The following is a 27,496-nucleotide window of genomic DNA, read 5'->3' as shown; positions in this document are numbered from 1 at the left end:
CGGTGCAACAGAAGCTTTTTTATTTGGTACCATGGTTGTGATACTGCACGGTATGACTTGATGCCAAAAAGATGTAATTTTGGCTGGGGGTAGTTTTGTTAATGAATGTAGCAGGAATTCTTGTCATATCCTTTGGGACTATATATTTTTGATAATCTGCAGACAGCTTACTATTTGAAATGTGATCCAGACCACATGTTTTGCTCATGTGGTTGATATACTTTAAACTGTTGATTCGTAATTTACACACTGTATTCACAGCTGCGGGGTGCCACAGGGATCCTCCCTAAGCCCAACTCTCTTCAACATCTACATGGCCCCACTCGCAGCCATTGTCAGGAACCACGGACTAAACTTCGTCTTCTATGCTGATGACACCAAGCTGATTCGCTCCCTCACCAACAAACCCACAGTCGCCAAGAACAACTTCCATGACAGAATGAAGGCTGTCATCACCCAGAAACTCCTCAAGAAACTGCAGAAGACCTCCACCAGACTTTTCCTCAACAAACCCCTGCCGCAGCCACATCACCGGCAACCTGAGAGACCTCCACTGGCTCCCAGCCAACAAAAGAATCACCTTCAAGCTCCTCACTCACGCATCCTTAGCCCTACATGACACGGGACCTGCGTACCTTAACCACCGCCTCACATTCCACGCACCCGCCAGAGACCTCCACTCCGCCCAACTGGTTCTGGCTAGCATCTCACGTATCTACAAGACCTCGGCTGGCAAAAGATCCTTCTCCTACCTCGCAACAAAGACCTGTAACACCCTCCCTCTCTACCTCACTCAATCACTGTCACTGCCTCAATTCAGGAAGGCCCTCAAGACCTGGCTGTTTGACTGAACCACAGCGCCTTTGACGGAGCAGCAGTCCCGCCCCCCCCCCCCCCCCCCCACCAGCTCCTTGAGACCCTTACCAGTGAGTAGTGGCATTTTACAAGCCACATGATTGATTGATTAAACCCTTTTCCCAGATGGTGTCCTACAGCCATAATATATTTATGCTTGTCGATAACGTATCATTATCCTTCTAGTGGAATAGTTAAATGAAAATCTGGACCATTGCTTTTAATATTATTTCTTTATTAAACAAGTAATTGTGAAAGTTTTACTGGTTCTAAGTGCTGTAAATATTGCTTTTTTTAATGCACTTTTCAACCAGTGTACAGTGGAGATTTAAATGTGAATTATGCCCAAATTCCCCCCCCCCCCCATTTGTTACCTGAATCCTAGAGCTCACTCGCAGCACTGAATGTTTAACTCACTTATTCTTCATGCTCACTGATACCACAAGTTAATACCACGCAAGTTCAATATGGCAATTAACGTTCTAAAACCTTTTGTCTCAAACGCCCTGTTTTTTTCCTTTCAAGAACCTTCCATATCTGTATGAAACATTTGCTAGTAAAATAATTAGGAAAAGCATAACAGTTGTTTAGATCAAGTGCACGTTCATAGCATGATGTTTGAGTTCTGCAAATATATTACACGCATATGATATTCAAGCTTGAGCGAACACATTCATAATGTTTAATCATTCTGCTGCACATATTGTTATTCACTGTTAACAGAGTTCCTAGAAGGTTTGTAACAGTAGGTTTCGTTATGTTGTTTCTTGAAGAGAACATCACATGATAACTTGAAAATAACTGAAAGGGCCTTTTTTGCCACTACATGTTGAGTGTTTGTTCTGAGAGCCTTTCGTCAAGCCCCCGATTGAAATCTTATAAGAATGTACGCAGGGGTCAGAGAGGAGCTTCATGGCAGAGATATTAAAACAGAAGCAGGCAATGCTTCAGCATTCACTTTAGTCGTAGGTTGCTGGGAAGCGTGTGACCTTTGCTTGCTGTGTCCAAGTTTGATGGGTAAACGTTCTGTTCAAGATCTTATGCATTTTCTTTTCTCATGTCCAGGCTTAACTATACCCAAAGAATAGTATTTAATACAGTTGTTTATCGTCCAGAAAGTTTTAAATAATTCTGAAGAGATATTTGTATTGTGCAAATACGAATAATGTTTGTCGTAGGCTTTTTAATTTGTGTAATCATTTTTAATTTAATTAGATTATGTATGCAGTTCATCTTTATGAACCCGTACTAATATAAATACAACAATATAAGAACTTGATTGTCTCTAGCAGACAGGGGAGGCTCCTCCACTAACGCGGAGGAGCGTCGCCCCAGTGGTCTCAGAGCAGGAAAATAGAAAAATTGAATGATAATAACATTGTTATTTTCATTTTATTTTTCTTAGCTATGGGGCTGGGTTAGGGCGGGGCGGGGCTGGTGTCTGAGCCTGGGAGGAGTGGTTTGCACACTCTAAGTGCTCATGACGGTTTGGCCGGCCATCTTGGGCCGGCCAAACAGTAATATGCACTTTGCATGTTCCCCACCAGGCCGTAATACACAGCCTGGTGGGGAACATGCACAGGCTCACAGTCCCCGTCTGAGCTCCGAACCATGGCACTCAGACCAATCACAATGCTGCAGCGCAGCGTTGTGATTGGCTTAGGGGAGCCTGTGTGCTTCCTCCTTCCGGTTTAAAGCAATGATGGAGGAGAGACGGTGGCAGGTGGCTGTGAGGCGGTAAGAGGTTTTATTTTTTGATTTTGTCCCCCCTGCCTCACCACCCCCTTTGCCTGCCAGCCACCACTGCTAGCAGACACAAAGTAGCCCATATTTTTAAAAATCCTTTCCCCAAAACCCTTATGTCAGTCAGGCTAGTGCTCTTTACGAGTCAAACTCACCATCAACTTTTATGCTCCATCACTTAAAAAAGTCACCAGCCGCAACTTATATAAACAAACACGAACGTCTTGGTAGCAAAGTAGCAGCAATGAATAACCGTGAAAAATGAAACATTTCTGTAGCGCACCATAACTGACAAACCCATGTTTATTGCAGTAACTAATATCACTACTACTTCCACAATGCTCACACATAGCACCTTAAAACCTGAGCCCCTTGTTGAATGTAGGTGAGAGAAGTACTTATGAATCACGGATCACTGGGACTGTAAGGGTGAACATAGGCATGTCTCTTCTGCCAGAATCCTCCAACAGTAAGAACACAAGTGAATAATTTCATTAACAAACCATATGGTCACTAGTTCCTTTCCAGTGTGCCTCATGACACCTCTTGTAAAGTCCATCAAGTGGAGGGTAATTTGCAAATCAAACCTTTCTTTTTGTGACCTCTGTTGAATTAGAACATTGGAATGTAGGGAGCTCCATTGAAAACAATGTAGTGCTTCTGGCTTCTAATGGCCAGTAGAAGCCCGGAGCTGCAACATTCCAATGTTTGTTCCCAGCTGTTGCTGTGAACAAAAGGTCTCATGGATCCAGAGGGAATTTCAATTCCCTCTGGTTCCGCGAGGCCGTTGTTTTACAAATTAGAACATACTGTCCTCTAGGGGCGGAATGTTCTAATAGCCTTGGAGCCCTCCATTGTGGGCTCTACCGGCCATTAAAGCCCCTCTCCCTTATTAATTGTCCTGTGCTTCTCTGCATCACAGGATGCCCTCCCTTTCACCTCCTGCCAACATTCCATTCTACCCCACAGTTCCACAACAACCCATAACATTAACCTGCTCAAAGGGTAGTGGAGCTCCACCTCTCTAGAGTCCATTGATGTTTAGTCTGCTTGGCCAAAGGACTGCTGGTTCAGTTCTGTAGAGTATTTAGTGAGGTTTGAGGGAGAAGCTGCTGATATGTGAGGAAAACTGTAATGAAAGGGACTTAACTGTAACAATATAGGAGCCTGGGTCGACTTGGGTTACACTGAAGTACCCCCATAAGGGTAAGACTATCATTTTAAATGCTCAGCAGATACACTTTCTTTTCATCAGTCTATCTATCTATCTATCTATCTATCTATCTATCTATCTATCTATCTATCTATCTATCTATCTATCTATCTATCTATCTATCTATCTATCTATCTATCTATCTATCTATCTTTAAAACTAGTTTACCAAAACCAAATAAACTGACAAATAATGTAGAGGCAACAAATTAGCACTACACAGCAGAAGAACTGGCAAAAGTGACATTTAGTTCGAGATAAAAAGAAAATGACGGGGAGGGAGCCGGAGGATGTGTCAAGTGGGACAGGGCCAGGAGAATGACTGCCAAAGTGGCATGGGCCATTCACATATCTTTTGAGTCCTGGTCTGCTGCGATCTTTACCTCCTGTTTGTACAGACGACATGTTTTCAACTTCCAGACAGTGGACTCCACCTGTTCAGGATGCTTGTAGTTACACAGTGCAGGAGAGGAAGAAAATGCCTGTCTCCTGCCACTCTGCTTTTATTGGCCCAACATAGAATTGCTGGGTCTATAAATGGGGAGTCAAATCAAGGTGTTTAGAGATTTTAAGGGGGCTTTTCAAAAGTTGTAGGATCTTTACAAAAGTCCCAGTTTTGTGTTTTTTTTGCAAATCATAAAATTGCAAAATTCTGGTACACCTAAAGAGAACAGGATGCTTAAAAAGCAACTGAATTTAGTATCACAATTTTCATACTGGCTAAATGGCCTATTTATCCCAAATTATGGTACCATATGCATTTTTAATGGGTTAAGAAATTAATTTCTTTCCGTTATAATTATAGTGTATTAAATATAGCCAGTTCATAATCTCCTTACATACCCCCTTCTCAATGCAAAATGGAATGTTCTGTGTACAATGTTGATAAGGCTCCTAATCCTTGATTTGGTTGTTGAGGAGAGGCAGCAAGAAGATGCCTAAAGGAACTCTTAGCTGTTCTCAATCACATTCTTAAACTCAACGTTTGGCGACGAGTTGCCAACTGCGAAGGGAGCAGCCTCTTTGTCACCTCCCCTTTTTCTTCAGATTGTCTCATTTTGGTCTCCTGACGTACCCTTTCTTTCACTGTTCAAACTGTTGCATGACACGTTTTCTTTTGTCCTTTGCCCGCCTCTAATCTCAATGGACCGTGCGGATATCCTCACAAAGGCGGGGCTTCCAGCTGGCTTTCCGCATTCCCTCATCTACTTGGGGCTCTCAATCTCTACTGCCCTCAGATGTAACAGCACTTTCCTTTTGAGGCGGAGCCTTCATTGGAGCTAATCCTTGTACGACCCCACTGATCCTTCCTGAGGTACTTCTAGTTTTAATCGTGCTTGTAGGTGACACACACACCATTCTCATGTCTTCTGGTGTGCCACGATGACACACTCACCAATTTTATTATTTGAACGCTTGTTTATTGTTGTTTGTCGGTGACATGCAGTCCTTCCTCATATATCCTCTCAAGTGTCATGTGGCACACATCATTGCTTAATTTGAATGTGCTGGAGCGTCTCTGCTTGTCAGTTGCACCATTGTAGTTGATGAGATCTAATTTCTCTCTTCTCCTCACATAATGGTGCCACTGTGACACGCACACCTTTTTCACCTACCAATATAATAAAAATAAGAGAATTGTCGCAATAATAGCGTGCCACAGTGAGACACACACTTTTTCATATTTTGATCGCACTGGTGCATCTTGGTGACACACACATCTTATATTTTCTATCCTTTCCTCAGAGAAACCCGGATAAACTGCAATATAACCGATTCCATATTTCAATACTTTAATCCTCTGACATTGTAGCTTACTTTTTTGTTTACATACTCATTTATTCTTAATAGGCTATATAATTGTCATTTACGATTTCATAATTGAATCCTTTTATCCTCTGGCATTGTATCTTCCTTTTTAAGATGTACTGTTAAAAATGTGGTTTCTGGTTGGCTAGGGTATGCACCTAAACCAGGCAGAACACACCACCGTAGTCAGGGCAAGGGAGTTACACACTGAAGATAACCCCTGCTCACCCACTTGGTAGTTTGGCACAACAGTCAGGCTTATCCCAGAGGCAATGTGTAAAGCGGTTGTGCAACACACACACCAGTGACACACTAGGCACACCACGAAAAGAGACTCCACACAAGGTTATATAAAAATATCCTATGTATTATCCATAAAAACACATTAGATCACAGTCACATATATTACCATACCACTAGGCACTTGTCATGACTTCACAGGGACCATATAAATCACTTGGCCAATCGGACCACGGTCATAAACATCACAGTTAGCACAACCAAGTAACTACTGGTAGGATTACCTGGCATAACACTATGCATCAAGTAAATACTTGTAGGCTGCACAGGTCAAACATGTGATGAGGACATTACCTTGTAATCTGTAAGCACATTTTTAGCCACTATTACATAAGTCACGGTGCCACTAGGCACTTGTCCCAAAAAATTGCATAGGTCCCTGTGCCCCTAGGCACATATTACAAACACCTCTTGGTGCTCCCAAAGCATGCAATTGTTGTGACTAAATCTTGCTGCTGAGTAGGCAGACACAGCTTTACTCTCAGTGAAGCAGCCGCAGTATGCTCCGTGAAGGCGAGCCCCCAGGCACTGTGGCGAGACGCAGCTTTCCTCTCAGGGAGCTCTAATGCTAGGTTTCTCGCTCTTGCTCGTGGGGCCCGCTCACACGGCTGGGCCTGCAAAGGACCGGCCTGCCCTTCACTGCGCAACCTGGAGATCTGTCTATCAGGCCCCTCTTCCCTGCAGCTCTCACCGGTGGCTGCTCATGCTCCTGTGACACTGCTACGAGGGTCGAACTCTGCAGGGAAGAGGGAGAATGGCACTCACCCGGTCCCCGACTTGAGTCAAAAGGTTCCCCAATCCAGTGCCCCCTCTGTTCCATGGAATGAGCAGCAGAAGTGGTTTCCACTGGCTTGTGATGTCAGCAGAGCTTCTGCAGGTCAGAGCGCTTCCTCTGCTCGGGTGTCCCGGTGTCCTGCTGGGTGTGGTGGCACTCCGTGGGGGCTGCTTGCCCTCACATCGGGTGGCTGCCAGGCAACCCCTGGCACCCTGAGGCGGCGGGCGTAGCGACTCTTCCAGTGGGCTTTGGCTTGTTCCAGGCGGTCGCGATCCTCGCCTGGAGATGGGGAGGGAGTGGGATACTCCCAAGACCCCGCACCGCCCTCCTCTGACTCGTCGAGAGTTTTGTATCTCGGGGCCACTTAGCAGAGCTCCAGCTGCCGATAAGGAGATAAAGGCTGAGTGGGGAGGAGGGAGAGCGCTTCCGTTACTTCAGCTCTCTTCTCCCCTTTGGTTCCCATACCACGAGGAACTGCATGCGCTCCTTCACAAAATCACCAGGACCCAAGCACTAGGGAATCTCCCTTACAATAACAGCACCAGTGCTCTTCCAAGTCAGAGCACACCACCACACAGGCAGGGGACAAGCACCTAGTACCTGGAGACACAGGGGCAGAGAACAGGGCACAGGTAGGCCAGCGCGCAGGGCCCCTTATCAGAGGGCAGTCCCTTCAGCCACCCAGCAGGCAGCATCTTAGTCCCAAACAGCAGTTCCTCCTGGCACACAGCAGTCCATGCAGTGTCTTCTCCCCTACATGGGGTCACTGCCCCTTTACTTATAGTCTCAATGTCTTTGTTCTGGGGGGCACTTTAAAATACAATTACAAGTGTACCGCATCCCCCCATTCACAGTGTAAGCCTTGGCCCCAGACACATCACAGGGGGAAGCAGCCAGCATTGTTGAAGGCAGGCACAGCTGTATTCGGGTGCAGATGCTACTCCTCCCACCACTCCAAATGCAGACCAGGCCTATTCAGGTGCAAGCGAAAACTCCTCCTGCTACTCTGAATTCAGCCAAGGTCTATTCAGCCTAGCGCTGAGTCACCCAGGCAGGACAGGATACACCTCAACCCCCCCAGGGACTGGCTGGAGTGAATGTACATCCCCTCTCCCCAGTCAGTCAGAACCAGATGGTCAATACACATCCAGGCAGGGCACAAAGACCTATAGCAAACAAAAATGCCTGCTTCTAAAAGTGGCATTTATAAAATAGTAATAATAAATCTGATTTCCCCAATAAGCAGGATTTATCACTACTATTCCAAACATACCAAACACGGTCGTGCTGCCTATCTCGTGTCAGAAATTTCCACTGAAGCACATATCAGGTAATCACCAATGCAACCATATGAGAGGGCAGTCTCACAGCACAGTAAATCCAAATAGGCTGTTGGTCAGTACCAGGACATGCCACACAGTTAAGGCACATGTTCTACCTTTTACCTACACCGTATCCTGCCCATAGGGCAGGCTAGATTCCTGATACTAATAAAGCTAAGTGTTTCAAATGTGGTTGTAGCAATCGTTTAGCAAATAATTTACATTGTGAAGCCAGGAAAAGGGTATGCAGAAAAAGAGGCAATTTTGCTAGGGTGTGTAAGTAGGATGAAAACAAGCACATCAATTTTGTTAATGAATTAAACACGGAAATAAAGAGGTGTCTTACAAATACAAGATAGAATCTCAATAATATTCAATTTGTATCCTGAGTGTAAAGCCAACACGGATGGTCACCCTATAAAAATGATTGCAGATTCATGCTCACCTTTCACATACTTAATTCACAGATATTTTAAATATCTTCCCTCATTAAAGGATACTATTCTTGAGGCCCCTGACATTTCACCCAGGTGATACAACATGAACTCTATTCCCTAGTAGGTATGACAAAAGTACAGACCTCTTTTCTATAGATCAATTTACACATGGTAAAATCTGTGTATTAGAAAAGGGCTCCAACCTCTTAGGGTGGCAACATCAGAGGGAACTAGGTATCCCCTTAGGCCCAAATAAGTCCTCATAGTGGATCAACCTAAGAGTAGTGAAAACATTTGCAATGAATTCCATGAACTTTTCTCTGATAATCTGGGTTTAGTTTGTGACTTCAAACATAAGATAAGACTGAAGAATGGCGTCAAGCCAGTGGTTCATAAACCACGGCCATTCTGCATCTGTTCATGGTACCCTTAAAGCATGAATGGCATAATGGCAAGAAATGAATGGCTTGCCCTTATAGTCCTAGCTAATAAAGCACATGGTGAAGGTGTGCACCTACGTGTAGATCTTAGAGATCTTAATAGCAACATTTGGGTTGAAACGCATCCCTTGCCAAGTGTACACAAAATGATGAGTACAATGAAGGAAGGAAAGATGTTTAGCGTCATTCATCTGTCTATGGCATATCATCAAGTGGGACTCCACCGACACTCTATGGCTTTAAATGCTTTTTTTACTCCCATAGGAGCATTCATGTTTTGCAGATTACCTTTCGGCCTCCCCTCCGCTGCAGTGGTTTTACAGAAAATTATACATAGGATCCTTGAAGGGGTGCCTAATACTCTGTGCTTTCAAGACAACATACCCATCTATGGTGCATCTATTTAAGAACACAATGAGATATTATGAGAAGTAGTCTCACAGTTGAAAGATGTCGGTCTCACTTTAAAATAAGACAAATGCCAATTAGGGGTCACTTCAGTGGACTTTCGAGGACACCCTATATCCAAGGAAGAGATAAAAACTAACTAAAATAAACCTGGTAGATGCAGTCATAAACGCACCCCCTCCCACAAATAAAGATGAGTTAAGATCTTTTCTGGGCTTGGCAGAGTACATGGCAAAATATATTAAGAACTTTGCATACAATGCAGACCCCTTACAAGAGTTACTAAAGAAAAATAACCAATTAACATGGGAACACTCACATCAACTCTCTTTCAATGAAATAAAGGTAGCCATTGTTTCTATACCATTCATTGGCAACACTGTCACTTAAAAGAAAACAATTCTGACAACTGAGGCCTGTAATGAAGAAATCAGTGCCACTCTTTCTCAAATTATAGATGGTAAGGAAAGAATTATAGCATTCATGTCTCGCTGCCTCTCTAAGTCAGAATGCAACTACTTGGTTGTAGGAAAGGAAACCCTGGCATTTTACTGGGCAGCTAGGCACTTCAAATCTTTTCTATGGGGATTGCATATTTCTATCCATACAGACTGCAATACCCTTACATACATGTTTATGACCAGACTTGCAACACATAACAACCCTGCATAGCAAAGTGGATGTTCGGGTTAGAATGCTTCAAGATCAACGCTTCGCGGAGGGCATGCTAGCCATATCTGACTGGATGACAGCAAACTTCCTTCAGCTTAATGCATCTAAGACTGAGATCCTTTTGTTTGGCTCTGCTCAATCCATTTGGTCCCCAAATTTGTGGCCCACAGCGCTAGGACCCGCTCCTATTCCATCTCTTGTGGCAAAAAATGTAGGGGTCCGTTTGGATAACTCTCTGACCATGAAAGATCAAATCATAACCACAACAGGGACCTGCTACCACACTCTAAGGCTTTTGCGCAGTGTTTCAGTGGCTTCCCTTATCAATTCGCCAAACTCTGATTCAGGCTTTGGTGATCGGCCGACTTGATGAATGCAATGCTCTTCTAGCATCTGCAAACAAATCTCTCTTGAATAGATTGCAGATAGTCCATAATGTCGCTGCACGTCTGGCTCTCAAAATACCCCCTCGTACCCCGTCTAGGCCTCTGCTGAGACAGCTTCACTGGCTATCTATTCGCGAGAGAATTACATTTAAACTCTGCTGCCTTGCACATAAATCACTTTATGGCAGGTGTCCCAGCTATTTGGCAGACAAAATTTAAATCTTACCGTCCGAACAGGCTTCTTAGATCCAAAGGGAAAGGGCTGCTTGTGGTCCCCCTCTACAGGAAGCTACGAGTAGTAGGCATAATGTTCGCTCACCTTGCTCCAAAATATTGGAACACTCTGCCCGAGGACCTGCGCAAATGCCCCAGTCTTCTCCGATTCAGGAAACTCGTGAAGAATGAATTATTCTGGGACTGATCTGGGCTTAACCTGTACTTTGTCTTCTCTGCAGCGTGGAGATGCCCCTTCGGGGGTGATTCTGACGCTTTACAAATTCCTTTACTAATTACAAATGGTATTACGACAACTTAGAGTTTGTCCTGGGGATCAAAACATTGCCACAGATTTTCTCTCCAGGGCTGCTCTGAAAAATTTAATTAAGGATAGAGATATGTTGGATTCAAATTACTAATATTGCAGTGGCTCCTCTACAGTGTGAAGCATGCCTGAGCAAAAATATTTGTTCTCAATCGGGTAAAATACCGCATCTGTTCATGTGTGCAGTGGATTTTAAAGCAGCCTTTTACTGCGTCCCTTGTGATATGCTTTGGAAGAAATTACAATGTTAGGAAATCCCACTAAAGGTTTTGAGTGCAATCTGGCTGCTATATACAAAAACCTGGGTAAAGATCAAGGTGGAGGACGAGAATTGACTGTCCAGAAAAGTCAACACCTCCCTAAGATTGAAGCAGGGATGTGTATTGGCACTACTGTTGTTCAACCTGTTTATCTCGGATCTCTCACCATTCCTTGCTGAAGTGTTGTCGTATGCACCAAGTCTTGGTGGCCAACAGTTGTGAACATTGAAACAAAATATTCCCTGGTGTCTAGTGGGCTTTCAGCCCCCCGGAAGGGCAGATAAGGGGCTATTGCCTCCATCTGCCTCCCGGGGGGGCAGAAAGTCTGTAGCAAATATTCTTGGTGTGGGGGCATTGGCATGCCCATTTTGGACAGCCCCCAACCCTATGTAAAAAAAAAAATCCCTGGTGCCTAGTGGACTTTCTGCCCTCCCGGGTGGAGATCAGGGGCTGTTGCTCCCATTTGCCAACTGGGGGAGCAGAACGACTTTTGCAGTTATTGGGGGAAAGGGTGGGGGCATTTGCATGCCCATCCTGGGAAGCCCCCAGCCTATAAAAAAAGAATCCCTGGTGTCTAGGGTGCTTTCTGCCCCCCTCGGGGGGCAGATTGGGGGCTACTGCCCACATATGCTGCCCGGGCGGGGCAGAAAGACTGTGGCAAGTTCACTGGAAAAATTTGAAGTGTCCACGTTGTGTTTTGGGCCTTTTCCTGTCACTGGTACTAGGTCTACCCACACAAGTAAGGTACCATTTCCATCGGTAGACTTGGAGGAATGCTGGGTTGTTGGAAGTTTGTTGCTCCCATTCGATTCCAGAACTTTCCATCACAGAAATGTGAGAAAAATGAGTTTTTTTTGTTTAGGGATTCTGGGTTGGGAAACATTGGGGGATCCATGCATGCCATACCTCCCTGGACTCCCCAGGGTGTCTAGTTTTCAGAAATGTGTGGGTTTGGTAGGTTTCTCTAGATGGCCGCCGAGCCCGGGGCCAAAAACCCAAGTGTCCCCCCCTTGCAAATCCAGGTCGTTTTGTGATAGCTAATTTTGATGTCTCCACAATACGTTTTGGGCCCTTCCCTGCACTTGGCCCGCCCACACAAGTGAGGTACCACTTTTACCGGGAGACTTTAAAGAAGGCGGGATGCGTGGAAGTTTGTGGACCCACGCAGATTCCAGAACTTTCCATCATGTGGGGGGAAAGTGTTTTTTTCCCAAAGTTTGAGGTTTTCAAGGGATTCTGGTGAGAGCCACACAAGTCACCCCCTAATGGATTTCCCTGTGTGTCAAGTTTAAACAAATGTATAGGTTTGCTAGGTTTCCCTAGGTGCCACAGAACTAGGGTTCAAAATCCACAGCTAGGCACTTTGCAAAAAAGGGTCTGTTTTCACTGTAAAAATGTGGTGTGTCCATGTTGCATTTGGCGCCATTTCCTGTCACTGGCACTAGGCCTACCCTCACAAGTGAGGTACCATTTTTATCGGGAGACTTGGGGGAACACAGAATTGTAGAGCAACTGTTATTTCCTATTGACTTTCTATGCATTTCTGCCTTCCTAATGTAAGACAATGTGTAAAAAAGAAGTCACTTTGAAAAATGTCTTATAATCACATGCTAGTATGGGTACCCACAATTTCGGAGATGTGCAAATAGCTTCAGTTTCTAAACTCTATATTTTGTTCCCATTTTGGAAATACATAGTTGTCTTTGATACCTATTTTTCACTCTTTATATTTTACCAAATGAATTGATATGTACCCAGTACACAATGAAAAAACATTGCAAGGAGCAGCTCAGTTATTGACTCTGGGTTCCTCGGGTTCTTGGTGAACCTACTAGTCCTATATCTCCCCACAAACAAAAGGGTCCTGCAGATGTAACAGTATATTGCTTTACAAAGATTTGTCATACTTGGAAGAAGTTACAGGTGAAAACGATGGAACAAATGGCTTTTTTTCAACTAAAAATGTTTCTTATTTTCAACTGTTAGTTTCTATAAATCAAACCTTGAAGGAGCTACACTAGTGACCCCAATGCTGAATTCAGAATTTTCTTTACTTATCAGAAATGTATAGTTTTCCGGGATCCATTATTGCTTTCACAGCCATTTCTACCACTTACTGGCAGGAGGTTGAAACTGCACAAAAAGTAGCAAAAATAGGCTATGTTCTAGTAAAATGCCAAAACTGTGTAAACAATTTTGGTTTTCTGATAAAAGTCTGCCTGTCCCTGGAAGCTGGGAAGATGTTGATTTCAGCACCACAACCCCTTTGTTTATACCATTTGCAGGGGAAAAAACATATGCTGTCTTCTGCAGCACTTTTCCTTCATTTTTCCCCAAAAAGCCAAAAATTTGCGGTATTTTGGCTAATTTCTGTGTCCCCTCCAGGGGAATCCACAAACCTTGGGTACCTTCGAAATCCCCATGATGTTGGAAGAAAAGGACACAAATTTGGCGTGGATACCTTATGTGGACAAAAGGTTGCAGGAGCCTAAAAGTGAACTAACCCAAATAGCCCAAAAAAAGCTTAGCACAGGGGATCGGGGGGAAGGCCTAGCAGCAAAAGGGTTAAACCGCCAAATATCTAAACATGGGAAATGACTCCTCAATGAGTCTAACATTGAAGAAACAGGAACTTACAAGCACCTAGGGTTTAAATTGGACTATGGGCTCCTTTGCTGTACTAAAAATGCCATTACTGCAAAATCAGATGTGTTAAATGTTTCCTTTCTAATTTGAGCAAGAGCTTGTGGAGTCAATATTTAAAGGCATTGATAGCAGTGATAACATCAAAATTGATCCCAACTATATCATACGGAGGTTAGATAATGCTGGGTGAAGATGTTGAATTTCTGGACAAGCTTGTAATATGAACATACAAACAAGTCTTACAGCTACCAAAGTCTGCTTCCCCAGCCCAAGTAAGACTCAGGTTTACTTTGATAAAATAATCACTAGCTAGACAAGGGGCTTTTGTTAAATGTTGTCATCGATTGCAGAGTGCACCTGAAGGTTTATTGGCACATCTTGCTTGGGCGTAAATAAATCTCCAAAGGGTAAATAGTCAACTTGCCAAGCATTTACAAAGCAGCCTAGAGAATCTTGGTATTACAGATCTATGGCAAACTAACACAGGTGATTATACCGTCAAGAAATCACTGAATAAATGCATACAACAGAAGCTTAGAGGACAAAACTACATTGGCAAAACAAGTGATGGATGGCTGGTAATACACTCTTACAATATCTGCAAGGAGCATCCTCCTTTGAGGCAGCATAGTGCGATTTGGTCTCCTTCCAATTCTTGACTTTATAGCCAAGAGGGTGAAGAAGGCCTAAATAGAGGACACATTATGTCGCTTGTGTCAACTGACAAAAGTAAAATGCATTCATATACTTTGGGCCCGATTCACAAAGATATTCTGAGACATAAGTCTAACTTTACGACTTTTGGTACTCACAGAGGTCATGTACTAGTCGTATCTTTACATCCACAAGCGGGCCCGAATCTCCACAGTCGGGGCGGAATCTCCGGCTCAGGCCAGATGAAGTGTAATCTCCTACACCTGCAGTTCATTGAAACCACCTGCAAGACCTGCACTACAAACCAAATAAAAGCAGCACTCAAACAAGTCCCAGTTTCCTGCATGCCTGCTCTGCGTCTTGCCTCACAAAATGCTACCCCAGAGGAGGGAGAAAAACTATACTGAGGAGGAGACCACCAGCACCAGTGGCACACAGAAGGCAGCCCTATGGTAGCCTTTAGCCACTGCAGTCACAGCGTTGGGGGAAGACGTCTAGACTGTAACTGACATTAAGAAGAAGTGGCAGGGCGAGAAGAGGCCAGTGAAGGAGAAGTACACCAGGATAGAGGTGGCCAGAGTTCTCCCTGGTGTACAATCTGCACCCTGCCTCCATCTTACCCCACTAGAGGAGGATGTCCTTAACAAGATGCACGCCCACATGCTTTATGGTCTGCCTGTGAGTGATGCCCGCAACGTGGTCACAGGTAAATGTGAAGGCAATAACATGGATATGAAATGTCTGTATACGTTGCACCAAAATTGTGACCCAATTTGTCCCAAGTATGTGTAAAAATCATGGTGAATCAAAGCCTCATGTCTCCCTGTGCGTACATTGCACTACAAGTCCCAGAATCCTCTGTGATGGAAATGGCAAATCCCATTTCCTTAGTCCCAAATAGGGGCCCAGCCCTGCTGGTGTATTTACCGAACACAGGTAAATGGCAATAGACAAAGTGCCCCTTCCACTTAGCTGACTTTTCTCTGTTCTCCTCTATTTCCACATGCAGCTAGAGTACAGTCATCCACTGTAGCAGAGGTCCCTGCATCTGCTGGGAGGAAATGACATGAGCCACAACAATCCATACCACCATCACAAACTGGTAAGTCAAATTGGTCAGGAGAGGGTCAAAAAGCCTACATTGTTAGCAGACAACCCATGGACATATTATATGTATTCCATCAACAGTGCCAGACCTTTGAATTGAACTCGTAAATATAGTGCATCACATGTTACAAGTGGAATGTTAACTGACAAACACCATATCTTTGTAGGTCCAATGATGTCGTCCAGGAATCCAGTCCCCACAGTGACATCTGCTACAAGGTCGGCTGTGACATCTGGTCAGGAACCACACACTGGGTGGATGTGGGATCCTGGTAAGTAAACCCAAGAATAATGTACCTGAATGCTCATAAAATGTGGATTTAATGTCCACAGTTCGTTGTGTGGGTCTAACATCACTATTGTCCCTCATCACAATATGCCCACATATGGCACATTATAGCCTACCATATCACACATGTTGGCTAGTGAAAAGATGACTTTAACTGTAAGGCAAGTGAGTGCAGTATGTATATAAAAGAGTATTTTGTGTCATATGAAGTTGAGAAGCCACAACTGGGTGGTAAGTCCATGGCACGAAAACTCTCAAGCAAAATCCCAGGGCCCAAAACGTATGGAAATTGATGTGCAACAGGGTCGCACTGATGCCAGTTGGGGTGTGTTTGGGGAGGGGCTTATGGGCTGTTACGGTGGATGTAGAGGAAGTGAAATATATACATGTGGTGGCTGAACTGCACAATGTAAATCCAGTGTAAGCGGCAACCATCCAAGCTTCTACACTTTACCAGAACTTGTGATCCTAGCCACATGTTGAATGTCAGCTTGCCTCCTCTTCTACTGTATTCTCCAATATAAGCAAAAGGTTAAATACATGAGTTCAGGATGTGTGCTGTGCAAGACCTCATCCAGTGACAGCTATAATCTACCATGATGTCGTACATGTATAATGGGAACACAGGTCACACAAAGGTTGCACAGAACAAATGTGTAATCTCCCTGTCCTAAATAGGCATTGTGACTCCGGAGGGAGGGAAGCACAAATGTTCTCCAATATGTATCTGACTATTCGACATCTCACATATTAACTCTGCAATGCAGTGATATGATCTGATGTGCAAAGGAGAAACTGGTTTGCATGTTGAGGTACACTCCTTTAGATTTGCCAACAGACCGTATCCTACTCATTATGCATAATGAGCCTATCAATGAAGTTGTATCTAAAGGTAGGCGGAGGCATTCACCCTAATTACCCCCCTTCCTTCAAATATCAGTTACCTACTAATACATGTTTTTCTGTTAACGTGATATCTCGTTGATGTCAGTGCTTTGAAGAGGTAACAGCTGGTCACTGCTGCTGGTGACTAGGGACCCGCACATAAAGATCAGGAGGAAAACATGGGGCACGCTGGCCAGAAATAGCATATCACAGGTCTATACACGTGGTAACTCATTGCTGTCTTCTTGTGTACTTGAATATGGACATGTATGTCTCATTACAGCTGCTGGCAGGATTTCCTTAGTGCTGCAGACAACACTATTGTAGCAGTCAAACCCACTTGCATATGTCCATCAGGTAAGCGTGCCATAAAGTGTTCCCATTTATGGATTCCAAAATCATTCAGAAGATGTAAATCCTTGAGGAGGGCTTTTGCAAATTTAGTCCCTTCTGCATGGCATCTGTAGTCGGTGTGTAAAAAGTTAGATACATACTCAGTCAGTTATGTGTGTGTCATGTGTGCCTGTTTGCATAATAGTCAAGCAGATCATTAAGTATGGTGTCACTTCCTTCTCAAGCTGCTGGATCGAGGACCATATCTTTTGCTACTCCTGCGAGTAAGCAGGTTCAGCAATTGACATCATGGGGATCTCACAGCACCACAGAGTTGTGGCTGGAGCTGGTGGGTTTGCTTGTGCAGTGTAGATCTCCATTCAACAGCTCAGTGCTATGGTGTGAGCTGTCAAGTGTAGGTGTACCCAAACCAGGTCACGCATGCATTATCCATTGATGCAAAGTACATTAGAATCAACCCGTGTGTTGCACCACATAATATACTAGGGCAATTGCTTATCCTTTTGCAACGTCTGTCTTCCAGGTGCTGAGGAGGATGAGGACACTGGACCTTCCACCAGTTGCGGACGATGGGCAGTTGAAGAGGAGAACCCACTTCTCTTACAAGCAGCCATTTCATCTGCCAGTAATGCGCAAAAGGAGGAAGTACTGGAGGAGGTGGGGGAATTGGAAGATGATGGAGACTATCTGGGCCTTAATACAGAGGATGAGGAGTCAGATGCCCTGACCCATACTATTGGGTCCACTGGGCAAAATGTCTGAGGCCACCCCCGGTCTGCCCAGAAAAGTGCCTCATTATCCAAAGCCCATGATTGCCTGTTCTCGGCATAACACTAACCAGCCACAGCTCTCACATACCCCAACACAGCCATCACTCCTTCACAGCCCTCACATCCAGGACTGACGTGGTGGTTCCCCTACATACTCCTCCCAATGCAGTGCATCCCAGGCATTCTCTCCAACGTCTGAGGGAGCTACCTCCCCTGGTGCTGTGCAGCTATCCCCTGGGCAGCAATGTCCTGTCCACAGCCTACCACCTGCTCCCCTCCCCCCACTGGTGGACCTGAAGGTCGTATTCACTGCTGTCCCGTGCAGAGGGGGCTAGCAGATGGCCATGGCGGCCAGTGGGAGGAGGAGTTCTTCCAACAGTAGGCTGATGTGAGGCATGCATTAGTGCCATAGGGACTACTCTGTCAGACATGTCAGAAGCACTGCAGGACATGCGCCAATTCCCTCAGGTTCTGGACGGGCTGATCCAGGTGCTGGACAGGATGGATTAATCTTGTCAAGACATGTTCAAGAAGATAAATGGCATCATATGCATCAATAGGGAAGAGAGTACAAGACACCATGGAGGGCATGCTGAAACTGATCCAGTTTCCCTTCAAGGTCAATGCAGGGAGAGGAGCAAACACATCTACCTGCTGCACATCACACCCACCCACCTGTACCACAAGCTGCACAGACTTTCTGCAAACGTTCACAGACACCACCACCCATGCACCTGACCCCCACTGCACATCCACCATCACCTCCTGTCCAGGCCCTCCCCCCAACTGTACAGATACCATCAGCCCCTGCCTAGGCACTCCCCCCATCTGTAGAGCCACCTTCAGCCCCTGTCCAGGAACTTCCCCCACCTGTACAGGTAATTGCATCACACCAACCTGCACCTCTGCAACAACACAGCAAACACACTTACTCACACCGATCATCATCACCAAATTTGCGATCGCAAGCACTATTCTTCATGTTCACAGGACAAAATGTTATCCACCAGGTATTCAAATAAAAGATAAATGTCCTTACAAGTCAAGACTAAGTTGTGTATTATGTATTGATGGTCAGTTGTTCATCCTTTTGGTACCCTAGAGATATGATGATGAATGTGTGTGAGTGACACATGTAAAAGTGTAACCAGCTATCATGTGCAGAGCAATTAACTACTCCCAAGGGATATGTCCATACTTTGAACACAACATTTACAATAAGGTAAACAAGATAGAGATAGTTTGATTCAAAATATAACTTTATGTATCATGGAATGGATGAAAAAGAAATTAGCAAAAAACTGTCCATTTTGGAAAGGAGAAAGGAAAGCAAATAATGTTCTTCGCACAAGATGGACATGGAGACTTGGAGGGGGTTGGGTAATATAAATAAACCTCATCAGAAAGTGTCAGGGGAACCAGTCTATATACAAAGGGCAAAGCAAATGTCCAAAAGAAAGTCACAGTTAAGTAAGTCAACTGTTCTCCTGGTCATCCTCAATTTGCGCAATGTTCAGATCCTCTGAATCAGATGCAGTCTCCTGGCTAGCCGGTGCAGGACTAGACACTACACGGGGTTGGGATACAAGAGGGGTGCAGGGGAAACAGTGTGGGGCAATATACAATGTGACACATTGAGGGTGTTTTGGGAGGGACATTGGGCAAGGGCAGACAACATGGCTGCGCCCAAGGAAGTGATAGAGGCAGTGAGGGCGACCATGGATCTTGCATGTTCCTCTCAAATCAATACACAGCTCATCCCAGAACTGAAGTAGAATCCAAGTGGACATGTCTGGCTGCCCCTCATATGCCCCCATCACTTCCTGGGATGCAGCCACAGGAAATACAATACAGGGAGGGGTTTGGGTCTGATATGAGGAGTGTAGTGTGTCGGGGTCAGAGCCTTCGCTTTGGTCTTCCTGGCAGCCACGTGGAGGGGCACTATTGGTAGGAGATGCAGCTGGATATCCCAGTGGAATGGGGGCCTCTAGAGTCCGGAATGTTGTGGTGGCAGGCCCAGGTTGTGGTATGACCTGCTCTGAGGACACCTCGTTAAACATAGGTTGATTGTCAGGAGGAGAGTCGATCTCCGCCCCCCCCCCCCCCCCGGCTAGAGGTGTCCAGTTCTTCACCCTTTACAATGTCCTTAGCCTCCACCCAGTCTGTATCGCTTGAGGTGTGGTCTGGCTCTGTGTGGGTGGTGCATTTCTCCTGCCTTCAAATGTGGAAGGTCCCTCCTCCCCCTCTCCAGTTGTGGAGAGAGGTAATGGCCACCGGCACTGATGTCCTGCTCTGCCCCTGGTCCTGGTCCTGTTGGTCTTGGCCACCGGTGCCCACTAAAATAAAAAACAAAGCATTATGTAGTGGTTGTACATGTCAGACCATCGCACATAACTATATGAAGCAAGTGAAGACTTTGTTCTCCTTTGATCACACTAATCAAATAGAAGTTACTTGGATCCTAAAGTATGTGTATGTTCACTGTGATGTATTGATTTGACTCACACATTGACATCTTACTTGAATGTAAATGGCATACACTTCTGAACTGACCAACCCTCCCCTTTAGCATTCTTGTAATCTGTGATTTACTGTCATTGCTACACAGGCATCTTCCAATGCCAGTCTACAAAAGGAGATGGGAGACAGTCCGGATGGTTTTGGGATGATCCTGTGATATGGAGTGTCAGCACTCTTATACCTACTAACAAATGTCATCTGCTGTGTAGCATTGTATGACACAACACAAATGCAGATTTGGGTGTACATATCCAAATAAGGGCTTGGATATTAGCTTTGCTAAGAGGTGAGTCTAATAATGTGATATTCCCTAGCAACAGCAGATAGCCTAGTGCCACATTTTGCCTTCAAAGACGGCTTAGTTGGTGCTGTACCCTGGTGAACAGTTGTAGGTAGCTACCTTGACTGGACAAATGCCAAACGAGCCACTGTTTGGAAGACGTGTGTATGTGGATTCCCATGGAGAAGTTGGTATCACTTTAGAGAGGGCAAGGATCTCAAAGTTTGTCTTTACTCCATAGGACATGATTACGTGTCTTAACCTGAATGCAAACTCACAAAAGGCATGCAAGTTACAGCATCCACCACCCAAGGGCCTCTCATCCACACACTGGACAGTGTCTATACCATTCCTCCCTCAATGTGCACAGAAGTTATAAGGTCCTTGGTTTGCCAGTAATGGTGCTGCCTGTGCGGTTTTACATACAAATGCACGTCTAATGTTAATTTTCTCCGGTGGCTTCCAAAAACTTCAGGTCCCAGAATGCACTCTGATCAGTGCATTCTATGTTATACAGTAAACCTTTGGCCTTATAATGACTGCTGCATTTGCACACATTAGGTAAATGGAGACATGAGACGCACACCAAAGGCTTGCAAGTTACAGGATCCAACACCCAAAGGCCTCTCATCCACACATTGGACAGTGTCTGTACCATTCCTCACCCAATGCACGCAGCAGTTATAATGCCCTTGGTTCACCAGTAATGGTGCTGCCAGTGCAGTTTTACATACAAATGCACATGTGAGGCTCTTTTCCTCCAGTGCTTCCATAAACTATAGGTCCCAGAATGCACTATGCTCAGTACATTCTATGTGCTACAGTGAGCCTTTGGCCTTATGGGGACTGCTTCATTTGCACAGATTAGGTACATGGAGACATAGGACACCTGATGGTACAGCTCTGTCATCCCTCACATCATACTTTCAGAAACATATTGCAGTTAATGCACTTACCAACTCTCTGCTGTTCATGCTCCTGCAGCTGAGCATGGAGGGTTTGCTAGGCTGCCCTCAGGAACCTCCTGTACAGTGGTGCTGGGAGTACTGGCCCATTATGTCCTCGGCCTTCAACCTGGACCAGCATTTTAGGTCCTCCCATCACTTATGGCATGCTCTGCGCCGCCAGTCATACACTGCCTCTGCAGTGCAGTGCAGTGCAGCGCTTCGCAATTGTGGATCAGATTCTGGCATGCTGCATTACTCAGCTGGTTCTCAGCCCCCCATACAGCTGAGGATATTTTTCTAGCACCCCCTCTGCTAACTGGTCCAGTCCCTTTTGGTGAAAAGGTGTGGTTTCTTCTCACGTCCCTCAGCCTCTATCTCTGACAGAGATTGAGTCTCCCTGCCACAAAATCAAATCAGGCTCCCCAGCTGACCCTATAAACCAGACCAGTTTTGTAAATATCAAAACATCTTCTATCGGTATGTGGTGAGCTGATTAACCTATCTCTGACTACGGCTATAGTACCTACTGTATGTAAGCATGCAAAAGTCGCCCAGTTGTTTAAAAAAAAAAAAAACTTCTTTGGACGCATCTAAAACTGAAAATTATCGTCCTATATCTCGACTCCCATTTTTGGCTAAATCCTTACGAAGTTCGTAGAGTCCAATGAGGTATTGGACTCTTCACAAAATGGCTTTAGATCACACCACAGTACTGAATCCACCTTGTTGGCGGTGACGGAGCAACTACAAAGCTCTTTAGATGAAGGAAACTCTGCAGCTTTGATTCTCCTCAACCTCAGCGCTGTGTTCGATACGGTATCCCATGAGATTCTATTGCATCGCTGGCAGGAGATAGCTATTGAGGGCAATGTACTGGCCTGGTTCAAATCCTTTCTGGATGGCAGAACATTTCAGGTCCACACACAGATAAGAGGAAGGAGGGAAACTCCTACTACGACCTCCTCTCACTATACTTATCACACACAAGAAAAAGTAGGAGTATATCAGGGCACTATTTTTGTAGAGGTATACTGGAAACAATACTATGTTTAGAAAACTGCCCTCACCCACAAAAATTGTTTCCATGTCTGGATATACGGCAATATTTATAAATAAGAATCATGTTTAAAGAGCCGATTCTGCTAAATTAGTTCAGAGGGGCAGAATAACTTGTTTACCTATGTTGCACACACATATTGATTCATGTCTTCCTTCACGTGATTAAACATTTTTTCACTTACTGATTTTAATCAAAGTGTGATTACACGACCTGCGTAAAATGACACAGGCACAAACTTCATTCTACGGATTAAGGTAGGAGGAAAAGGGGTTTGAAAACGGGGATCTATTAGTCCTGAAGAAAGCCAGGGGAAACACAAAATCCAGCTGAAATATGTTGACGAATCGTGCAGAGTGGAGGGGTTAATGGTCCATAATTTACCAGTTTACCACCAACCACTGCGTCAATAGAACCCTTGCTTTTACTCTAACCCGTGAATAAAATGGATATCTGGAGATTCCTTAGTTAGTTTTAAATGTTTTTGTCTGCACTCTACTTTTGCTTTGATCTCTACTTCTTTGTGTGTTTGTATTGTCTCCCCACTCTATTGCTCCACCTCATGCATTGGCTTGCGCAGAGGTGTGTTTAGCAGCCCTATGATGAAGCATGCCACAAACCTTTGTGGGTGATGGCAGTTTTCTAAACCTAGTATTGTTGCCATATAGAAGAGATGAAAAGGTCAGGGCACTCTAAATGACTGCACTAATCAAAAAAATGTGATGCAGTATTATTAATGAGAAGAGATGTGGTGCAAGAAGCCAGGGACGTGACCCTCATGCGCCCCTAATATTTGGTGTAACCCAAAAAATGCACAAGACAGAAGTGGCTCAGCACACAACTTAAATGCAAATATAACGGACAAAATTATTCGTCATAGTCAATAAACAAACAAATGAGTAATGTATCCCCAAAGATTCACGATAAACTTTGAAGTCTTGAAGGTGAGTTTCTCTTTATTTGGTAATTCAGATTTTTCATTTAAAATTATGTAGAAAGGAAAGGTACGATGGCCTTGATCGTGCGATATGTTCAGAATCACCTGGTCCGTGCTCCGGGCATATACGGAGCACGGACCAGGTGATTCTGAACATATCGCACGATCAAGGCCATTTCCTTTCTACATTTCACTCCATACCAACACTGGGTCTAGGCCAATATTGAGATCTTAGACATCTGACCGCATAATTACAGAATAAGAGAAAATGGAAAACTCTAATTTGTGTGGATTTTATTAAAATTACTGTTCGCAAGCCTTGAAGAAGTCCCGTTGGGACGAAACGCGTCGGCTATGAACTGGCTATGAATTGTATGCTGTAATTTTAAATGAAAAATCTGAATTACCAAATAAAGAGAAACTCACCTTCAAGACTTCGAAGTTTATCGTGAATCTTTGGGGATACATTACTCATTTGTTTGTTTATTGACTATGACGAATAATTTTGTCCGTTATATTTACATTTAAGTTGTGTGCTGAGCCACTTCTGTCTTATAGTATTGTTGCCAGTTTACCTCTACAAAAATATTGACCTGATATACTCCTACTTCTTCTTATGTGTGATAAGAACATTTCAGGTTACTGCACTCCCTACTGCTCCCAGGAAAACGCTATCCATCATGGAGTCCCGCAGTGATCGACGCTGAGCCCCACGCTTTTCAATATCTATTTACAACCCCTTGCAGAGGTGGCAAAAAACAGAGGACTGTCATTAGTATCCTATGCCGATGACACCCAACTGATTATCTTTTTCTTCAACAACTGCAGGCAAAACCTTACCAAATGCCATGAGGATATGCTGGCTGTAGCAGACGGGATGACAGCTAATTGCCTGCAGCTTAATGCCAGTAAATCCGAGATTTTGCTGTTAGGAAAGGATACTCATTTATGTACAGAACAATGGTGGCCAGATGCGTTGCGGTCCGCGGCCTCGGCCAAGGAGGTTCTGAAAATTTGGACGCATTGGTGGACAGTGCCTTGTCCTTTGAAGCCCAAACTAAAGCAGGTGCAGGGGTAGGTTTTGGGCTTTGTGTAGTTAAGCCCCTGTTAGGGTTTTTGACCCACAAACACGCCAGATCATTTTCTTTTTTTTGCAGAGTTTTATATAGTGCGAACTTGACCCGAATCGGGTATCAGAGCACTTTACATTGCACCAGTTACATTACATGAGGACACACATTAATTTTTTGTTAGGCACGGGGAGATTAACTGATTTTCCTAGAATCACAGGATGTTCAGCGTCATTGCCGAGACTCGAACCCAGCTCCCCAGATTCGAGGTCGACTGCCCTAGCCGTTAGGCCAACTCCTCTCCCCAATCATTATCCAATATATGATCCTGTTTAGATTGGATTATTGCAATTACCTGTATTACGTGCAAACAAATCTGGGATTCAGCGCTTGCAGAGGGTACAAGACACAGGAGTACGCACTCTTTTTGCGCTCCCTAAATTTTGCTCGGTATCAAAGCTTATGCCTGAATTCCACTGGTTGCCAATTGACAAAATAATTTATTTCAAGACCTTAGGCTTTGCCCATAAAATCCTCACTCAACCAGTGCCTTCTATTCTATCCGATCTTCTCGTGCCATATTCACCGCGAAGCACGCAGCGCTCAGTGGATCTGTACTTAGCATGTGTCCCCCAAGTCAAAAGAGCAAGAGCTGGGGACAGCTATTTTAGGGCGTTGACGTCAGCACTCTGGAACTCTCTACCTGTGACTATCAGAAGTATTCAGAATCATCTGGCTTTTAGAAAGGCCATAAAAACCAGGCTTTTCCCAGTCCAGTCCTTGACTCCTGTTTTTCCCACCATGCAATGGTATATCTAGGTTTTATTACTGGGACGCATCGTTGCCCGGGCAGCTATGCTCTATACCAATCTTATAACATAACATGTTGGGGGCAGTTTGGGTGTACAGAACAGGATCTGATCTGGTGCATAGGATGACTCAGAATGAACAGAAAATGGCATCCAGCAAATTCCTGTGATGTATTTCCTGCCTAACATTTCCTGTATGAAATTCTTGGGTTCCTCCATGACTTTAGAATCTCCGACCCGGGAGCGGACTCTCCGCATGCAGGGCGGAGACTCTGCATATGGAATGGAGATTCTGAAAATGGGCCGGAACACAATTTTAACAAATAGGAATGTGAGACAATGGTAGAGCAGGCCAAGAAAATCAGTTTGGACAGGGACAAGGGTGTGGCCAGAAACAACATCACATCCCAGAAATAGTTTGCTCCTTTGCATCATGGTACATGCAGTCCATAATTTGTGCTCCGCTCAGTGTTGACTGGAATGCCTAGTGGGAACTTCGTCAAGATAAAGGTTGGAAGATGTGAGAATGTAAAACTCTGTCTCAGAGTCAAAATACGGGAGCTTGGCCCGCCTCCGTCTTGGCGCAGACTGGTACAGCCAGCTTGGTTTTTTCTAATGAGAAGGGTGCAAGGTTTTCTAGACGTTTCGCCTCACAGTGGGTAATGGTATTAAAGCTAGGAGCCTTCGAGGGCCAGGTGGAAGTTCACCATAGAATAGACGTATTCCTGTGGAAGTGACAGAACTTGAGTCCTGATTGAACTCCTTCCTGGGCTGTTGAAGGGCTTCCCCAGCTTGAGTTGGCAAGGATGATGCAAATTCAATCGGTGAGGTGTTCCTAACCATTTTGTATATATTTTCTACTCTTTGCTACTTGTATATACTGCATTTTATTCTAATTGTACATTTTAGTCTCTTGACATTTGGGAGTCTGCATTTACTTATATTTTTGGTCTACCTTTTTAAAATATTGTATTAATAAACTTGTGTATGTTTAAATGCACCTGAATTTGTTTTCTTGCCTCGCCTAAAGGGAGTGCTGCGTCCTTTCCTCATCTTTAAGGGGTGCTGCTCAAAGTGTATTATTTAAAGGTGCAGTGGTATATTTGCCTCCAAAGTGGGAGTGCAGTGTTTGGGTGTGTCCTTTTAGTGAAAAAGCACATTCATTACACGTGGGAAACAGGAAAAAAGGCAGAAATCCCTAGCTACCCTTTGCCTACTGGCCATTGTATGGGGCATTCTTATGTGGAGATGGGCTCTCCTATTTCTGCTACTCATTACCTGATGCAAGCATTGGGACTGGCTTGCCTGTGAGATACCCACAAGGTCACTGGAGACCCTTTGGAACGACCCTGTAGCAAAAGAATGGAGAGCAGAAAGGATCTTGACATAGGCTGGGATGTCATTGGAGTGACAGGTCACAGAGTCCAGTTCCTGCTCCCACTCACAAACCATCTCCAAGGTGACGTGGGGGAAAATGGTATCTGGCTGACATCTTGGCTGGACATCCCAAATAGGTTTATCCTTTGTCTGAAAATCCTCTCTACTGTCCTCCTCCTCAAAATCTTCTTGACGCATGGCAAGGGGCAGAGCAACAAACACATTCAGCGACATGTTGAAAGGTCTGAAAGGGTTTGCATGTGGTAGCTCTGCTTTTATGTTTGCTGCAGGGCTGGGATTGGCTGTTGGGCTGCAGTGTTTAAGCTTGAGCAGGGGGAATGTAAGCACTTTTACAGGAGTTTAGGATTGAAGGCAATGTCCATCCAGCCCAAGCCAGAGATTCTGCCCCGACTGCAGAGATTCTGGGCCGGGTGTGGAGATTCCACCCCAAGTGCAAAGATTCCAGCCTGACTGCGGATGTAAAGATATGACTCGTAAATAACCTCTGTGAATACCAAAAATCGTAAAATTAGACTTTTGTCTCAGATTACCTTTATGAATCGGGACCTTTGTGTTTGTCTTGACTTGCTGGTACATTGGGGGACTTTAATGCGCAAAGAGTTTTTAGCCCTTG

At 44.7% G+C, this 27,496-nt stretch overlaps 1 protein-coding gene and 1 long non-coding RNA gene across 2 annotated transcripts in view; both read left to right on the top strand.

The window, feature by feature from the left end:
- The window catches only part of LOC146799016 (cholesterol 24-hydroxylase-like), a 275,481-nt gene that overhangs the window by 9,632 nt on the left and 238,353 nt on the right, over positions 1-27,496 (top strand). The window lies entirely within an intron of this gene.
- LOC146799018 (uncharacterized) lies at positions 15,467-17,750 on the top strand. Its single transcript, XR_014968832.1, has 4 exons — positions 15,467-15,562; positions 15,735-15,839; positions 17,025-17,098; positions 17,619-17,750. It is a non-coding gene; the product is annotated as an uncharacterized LOC146799018 (long non-coding RNA).

This window comes from Triturus cristatus, chromosome 9, assembly GCF_964204655.1.
Source record: "Triturus cristatus chromosome 9, aTriCri1.1, whole genome shotgun sequence".
Lineage (NCBI taxonomy): Eukaryota > Metazoa > Chordata > Amphibia > Caudata > Salamandridae > Triturus > Triturus cristatus.
The sequence above is the reverse complement of the archived record's forward strand: the minus strand, read 5'-3'. Positions and strand labels throughout refer to the sequence as shown.